Raw genomic sequence first — 7,733 nt, 5'->3', positions numbered from 1 at the left:
GGTGGTAATTTAAAGAGCATAAACGTGTTGTGCCAGACTAAATAGTTATTGAGCCCTCAACCTCAGTCCAAACAAGCCCAAGCCTCAAAGTATGGAAGCAGGACTCCAAGGCCTTCCAGTGGATTTGTATTTACGGAACTTTGTTGAGAAACCTCTTCAACCAGCGTGTTACACATCTTTTAATGACTCACTGTTAGGAAACTGCTGTTTCTGCTGTTCTTAAGTGAATTTGCTCACTCACCTCAAAGAACGCAATGGTAATATTACACACGTCCAGCTAATTTGATTCTTAACCAACTCCCTCCTCCTCTCCGTGATGCCGGTATTTCTTTAAGTATCTTCCTGTGAGAGTGGAACCGGTGCTCACGTTTCTCCACATGATAAAACCACTCCACCACTTAGATGACTGTGGAAACTTTCAGTTGAACCCAAATGTTTGATGTGAGGAGTGTGGTGTCCTTTCTTTACTGGTGTGTGTGTCGGAGTGTCGGTGTGTGTTTGTGTCTGTGTCTGTGTGTGTGTGTGTGTGTGTGTGTGTGTGTGTGTGTGTGTGTGTGTGTGTGTGTGTCTGTGTGTGTGTGTGTGTGTGTGTGTGTGTGTGTGTGTCTGCGTGCGTGCGTGCGTGCGTGCGTGCGTGCGTGCGTGCGTGTTTTTCTTTACTAATTTCTTTACAGTTTGAACACAGCCTGCACTGTGAGCCAAAACAGAAACTTGATGACCTTTACTTTCATTGCAGATTCTTTAATTGACTACATTTTCTATTCATTTTGAAAGAATTACAGATGTCTCTCATGTTGTTTTCTCTTTGCTTATAATGTCACTTTAGCATTATTATTCAAAGCTTATGGCTTAATTAAAATCCCCATCAATTATATATGTTGTCATCTTTTATTTAAGATTTTCAAAATATTTCAATACAAACAGTATATATATTTTTGGCTTTTGGATTTTACTGTAAGCATTTGCTGACCGTCAACTGCTAAGAAGTCCATGTCAGCTTTTGGAACAAACATGATTCAAATGAAAGTTAAATCTGATACAACACAGAGGCTAATTATAACAAGGCCTTTATTCAAAGCCCGGATGTAGAACAAAGTGTCTTCCTCTCGTTAATGCTCACGATAATTGATGTCGCTGCATCGTCGACTGGTGTCTGGCGTCTTCATGTCCTACATGCAATCAGACAGTGAGGAACAAAGTCCACTAAACAGAGAACAGAGAGGACCCTGATATAAAATATAGGCAGTTTCTTTGTGTCTCCATACCAATTGTAACTCACCAGCCTGCCGGCCAGATATCATACCTAGAGTTTAATGGCCAACTGATTGACACCACATTCTGGAAGATCGCTCTCTCTCCCTCATCTGACACACACGCACTCACACGTACGCACACATGCACATGGACACATGCACATACACACACAAACAAACACATTTTTGTCGTTAGTGATCTGACCACAAACAATGCCCTCAAACTAATGTCGGTCCCCTACTGTCTTGGATTCCCCGAATCTGTACTTAGACCCACACACACACACACACACACACACACACACACAAACACACACACACACAAACACACGTTCTTACTCATTCACTGAAACATCCATGCACTAATTTGCCCCCCCGAACAAAGTCAAAACACACACTCACATACTCATACTAGGGTGATGTCTCGCACACACCGCACACACAACGGGCAGTGCGTGATGCACCCCAGGCCACCAGGGTTGGAGGCTGCTGGCAGACAGCAAAGCAGAGATCAAGCACATTAACAGACAAGGGTAATTAGTTGCCATGGGAAGGTTCTTCTCTATAGACTGACACACACACACACACACACACACACACACACACACACACACACACACACACACACACACACACACACACACACACATTACAGACAGTAATACACACCCGTTGGCAATGATGCCCTGTTGAGTTTATAACTCACCCACTACAGGGGTCCTAGGAGTAGGCTCCTTAACCTGGTACAGGTACAACCAGATGTGGGTGACGCACTCTAAATATGTGGGCACATATTTGTATTGAAGAATAAAATGTATTTTGTATTTTGTTTCAGGTAGTCCTAATCTGCTTTTTAGTCCTAAAAAAATTGCTCAAGGTTCTTCTTCTCCGATTTGTACAATGTTGTAATTTGCAATTCTTTCCGGGCTGTCATGTCAGCCTTCCCACCATAGGCTCCAGTGTGTCATTTGCTTACATAATCAGGAAGCCCTCTGTAAATTGTACATTTATAAATTGAATAAATGAATCAAATCTTTTATAATGTTATGTAAAAAAGGCTTAAGTATTAATGTGAAAGCTTCCCATTTCACATGGGTGATATAATTTAACGGCTGCGGGTTTAGAAAGCTGTTAACTCAGCTGGTATAACGAGCCTAACGCTATGCAAATCTAACTTTAGCTTAGCCAGTCGTGCAATAGAACACTCAATGGCCGATGGTTGGTGCTGAATTTCGATCTTGTATCCCTCACATATCCAACACATTTTTGTATGTATGAACCTAGTAATTAACACTCAGAGAAAATAAGGGATTCCAGATGATTTGCTGCCCGCCTGGTCCCGGACCTCATTTTGCAACCTAGGTGCATCGGCTATATCTGGGCCCTGCCACAGATATAGCCGAAAACAGAGACTCCCGGGCTATTTCCCCTCCCAAGGCCATTCTGGGCCTGACTCATTAATGTGAAACCTGTGTGTCTTTTACTGATTTCTCACCATAGAAACATTACTAAAATGTCATAGGCAGTGTTTCTGAAACAGAAGCCTGACTCAGAAACAACCAATAGTGATACTTGATGGTTGAGGCTTCAGTGATTTGATACGTTTTTTAACCACTGCAGCATGTACAGATTGCTAAATTGACATTAGCCGCGGCAAAGTGAGATACTACAGAAAAATAAGTTGACCTTTGCCTTTAGGGCAACAGTAAGCTCGTGGACAACTTTCGTCATGTTTCCCGTTATACAGTTTAGTTGTGTGCACAAACATGCAACTGTACTATAGGCCTTCAGCCTACATTTTACTTTGTTAAACATAATACTAATGGTAAAAGTGCCTATACATGTATATACATTATATATGTTTATGTATGTATACAGTATATATATATATATATATATATATATATATATATATATATATATATATATATATATATATATATATATAATATTTCTATTTCTCTATGTATGTATTGTCTGTTATGAATACGTAACATTTGTCTCTGTATGTCAGTCAAGAGAACCAGGAGCTCACTTCTTGCCTCATTGGTTTACATGAGTTGGTCGGTTTCTCTGTTGAAACAGCTTCCCACTATAATAGTACACTAGTCGACATAGTTGGAATAGTGTACTAATGTATTTGATTTTGATGCAGAGTTCTGGATTGAATTTAGCCGTGATGAGTTCAGACTAAGTCACCGGTCTCTGTGAAATGTTCTATCTATCATGAGACTTTATAGCAGTCCCTCGGGGGTCCTTCCTTACACCGTTAAGACAAAACAACCCAAATATGCTTCTCGTTTCGCACCTAATCAAATACTCCTGTTCCCAAGTTGGTCTTCATCTTCCCAGAGATTAGTCGTTTAATTTTCAAAGCTTTTTAAATGGTTTGTGTTGAAATTAAAATAGATGTTTTTCTAGCTTCTTCTGCCTGCTGGGTTCATTGGTGTTTTTTTTTTTTCCCATTTCTTGTTTTTACTGTTTCTATAAATGATGAGATATTTGATAAAACATTCTTAAGTATGCATGATAGATATTTTTAATCAGGGAGATCTGAATGAACTCATACTGTTTAAATATTGAATGAAGCTTTAGATTTATTATGAGAAACAATATACATTTAGCCTACATGAAAAGATTATCTGACTAGACTGTAACAGCTGCTTCAGATGATAAATAGACAGCCCTACGAAACAGATGTCAGAAAGTTGCGACAGTATACTTTGGATTCCTCAAGACCTGTTTCAGATTTGATTGTCACGTCATTCCTGTGGTAAAATACATATAATCTTTCTCTTGACTCTTACATGTGCTTTTACATTTGCTCTTTACACTTTGATGATATTTGCATGTGTCATATCCTTGACAAAAGGCCTATACATTGCTTTATATGCTTATGTTTTTTACCTAACTTACATTTTAAAGAAATAAGCTGTTTATGAGCGACAGCTTCCTGTCTCTGTCAAAATTATTGTTTGTATTTATTTATCTATTAATCTTTTAAGATCACAGTATGATGGATATTTATGTGCAGAGCAGATGTCGCTAGTTGTAGATTGTTCAGAACCACACACACTCACAGGCCCACAGACACACCAACCACTCAGTTTCCAGTAAGTAGGCCTAACCCATAAACTAAGTTAGAAAAAAAAGGTCTAAAAGATACTACCCTCATCCCCCATTCGCGCTCTTTTTCTCACAAGCTTTCTCAGTCTTTCTCTCTCTTTCTCTCTCTCACTCGCTGTCTCTGTCTTTCCCTCTCTTTCCCTGTCTCTTTCTCTCTCTCTCTCTCTCTCTCTCTCTCTCTCTCTCTCTCTCTCTCTCTCTCTCTTTCTCTGTCTCTCTCTTGCTCTCGCTCTCTCACTCTCTTTCTCTCTCTCGCCCTCTGTCTCTCTCTCGCTCTCACTCTCTCTCTCGCTGTCTCTCTGTCTCTCTCTCTCTTGCTCTCTGTGTCTCTCTCTTCCTATGAGCCTTGTTTCTGAGACACAGAGACATGGCCCTTGTGGAGGATGTATTTTAACGAGCCCTCAACCTTTGAAGTTTGTAATGACTCAGAGGACATAGTTCAACTTCCCTCGCTCTCTCTATTTTTCTCCTCTCTCCCTATCTATCTCTCTCTTTCTGTCGGTCTTTCACTACCATAGCCTGTTGCTGTTTCTCTTCCTCTAGCTTGTATCTCTTCTTGTTTCCCTCTTCTCGCTCTGTCTTGCTCCCTCGTGGCCTGTCTCTCTATCTGTCTCCCTCCCTCGTTCTGTGAAGTTATACAAGGTGCGGGGAGACTTTCTCCTTTGCAACAAAACTCCTCAACTACTTCCAACACAATCACACAATCACACATATCACATGCACCTCCATACACAAAAACGCATGCATACACATGCAACTATCTATCCATATCTTTCTATCGTTTTCTCTGTTCTATAGCAAATTAGTGTACCTCTCATTTAGCATGGGGTCTAATGGGCAGGTAGAGAGAGAGAGAGAGAGAGAGAGAGAGAGAGAGAGAGAGAGAGAGAGAGAGAGAGAGAGAGAGAGAGAGAGAATGACAGGGGGATGTAAATGATAGGGGCTGGCCAGCCAAAACACTTTGATCTACTTTACTCTGCTCCCAACTCCTGCATACCTACCCCCCCCCCCCCCCCTTCATCTCTCTCTTCCATCCCTCTCTCGCTCTCTTCATCTCTTTCAATTCAATGTCTCTCTCTCTCACTGTCTTTGTGTCTCTCTCTTGCTTGTACACAAACACACATTCATAAGTACTAGCTCCCCTTCCCAGCTGTAGCCCCGGGTCATCGTGCTAAACCTGTGTGAGTGTGTGTGTATGTGTGTGTGTGTGTGTGTGTGTGTGTGTGTGTGTGTGTGTGTGTGTGTGTGTGTGTGTGTGTGTTTGTGTGTGTGTGTGTGTGTGTTATCGGTGGCTCCGGACTGGCTGAGAAGAAAACTGTAATTTGTCACAAAGGGACAAAAAGCCACCGTACACACACACAAACGCACACATATTCACACAATCACACAAATAAACAGACAAAAGTTCAAGACCATGACATTTATTTACACTTTATGTATGAGGGTATGTGTCCATATTTGTGTTATTTCTATCCCGTGCAATGTGTTTTTTAAGCCCAAACATGTTTTGATGTGTTGCAATGTAAACGCTATAAACATTAAATTACAAAACATGAGGACACATCCTTCCTGCCAGTATCTCCGCACTGTTGATCTGGTCAACACCACTTTCTATCTGGAGTGGTGTAAACACATGTGAATACCTCACACACACACACACACACACACACACACACACACACACACACACACACACACATGCACAAACACGATTTATCAATTCAACCCAAGCCTCATTTACATATTTACAGACCCCGAAACGCAATGTGATCTGAATCTGTTTCATTGATCTTTATTATTGTTTAAATATGTGTGTGGGTGTTTGTGTGTGTCTGTATTGTATTCCTTTAAAGTATAAGCCAGCAAGAAATATACGAACCAGGAACAGGGTACAAACTAATATAGCACTTCAAAGAAAGAAAGAAAAATGGGCGCCTGTCAGTCTATCTGTATGTCTATCTCTTTCTCTCTTTAATTCTTATCTAAGCCTCTCAGAGTCCCCTCCACTGTCTCTTCCAACCCCTGACTTTCCACTGTCCTGTGTCTATTTCCCGCCTCACTTCCTCCCTTTTGGTTCAGAACCAGCCTCTCCTCTGTGACTGCATTGGTCGGTGAGCCCGCCCTCCTCCTCCACCTCCTCCTCCTCCTCCTCTTCCTCCTCCTCCTCCAGCTTACCCTGAAAGGAGCATGACTTTCTGTTGGGGGCGGAGGACAGGGTGTAGCTGAGCTGGTGTTTCAGTGATGTGTGTCTGTGTTCTTAGTCAGGGAGCACAACCGTGGTGACAGACCTTATCAGTTACGGTAAAACTGTTGACGACGGAAAACAAAACAAATGTATTACCGTAAAACATTTTTAGTGATGGCGTCATGTGCAAAGTTTTGTTTAGGTCTAAATGTTCAAATATGTGTGTGGATGGGTGTATGTGGTTGTGTGGGTGTGTCTGCGTGTCTGTGTACACTTGTTTGTTTGGTGTACCAAAACAAATCGCCATGCAGTGACATCACTTCTGAGCAAGACTGAAAGTGTGACGATCAAAGAGAGATTGGATATCGGGAGGAAAACACCAGTGGATTTATTTCCTCAAGACAGGGGGAGGGATGCGACACACTCTGGTTCGGGTCCAGTGGGCTCACATATGGCTCTGAAGTCAGGCACACATAAATATATATATATCATTGTACGCGCACGTGTGTGTGGTTGTCGACGCAAGAGTGCATAGAGATTATTCTCTTTCGGTTCAGCGTGGTCTTTGATGACTTCTCATCTGCTCTCCACACACAGGCCCTCAGTGCTGCTCTGAGAGCCTGTTGGATGCATGTAGGACAGCAAAGTTGATATTATGTATGAGACTTGATCTGGCATAAGAATATGTGTGATATATGTATGTGAAACTGTTTGATATATATGATGACAGAATTGATAGATTGTCGAGTGGATTGATGTACGATGACAGCAGATTAGATGAGGGCCGATCTGATATGTAGTGTATCTGATCTTTCTGTGTGTCATGGTTTGATGAATGAATGAGATGAGATATACTGTAGATCTGACTCATGAGTTCATATCTGCAACAATCGACTCAAACAACCCTTCAGACGAGTGATTAGATCAAATGATCAAACTAATTCCAAAAAAACAAGTTAACTTGATCTTAATTTAGCAACTAACAACCGGATAATAAATTCGGTCATGCTGTTAAAAAATACGATGTGTGAAAAAGTCTGTTCATACAATAGGATCATACACTACCTTATTTGCTAATGCATCACATGACTATGAGGAAAGCCCCTAAGCAGTGGGCCACAGTGGACCGCCCGCGCTCCACGGCACCATGCCGGGTCAGCGGTGTCTCC

The sequence above is a fragment of the Pollachius pollachius genome (assembly GCF_949987615.1).
Source record: "Pollachius pollachius genome assembly, chromosome: 1".
NCBI classification, from domain to species: domain Eukaryota; kingdom Metazoa; phylum Chordata; class Actinopteri; order Gadiformes; family Gadidae; genus Pollachius; species Pollachius pollachius.
The sequence above is the reverse complement of the archived record's forward strand: the minus strand, read 5'-3'. Positions refer to the sequence as shown.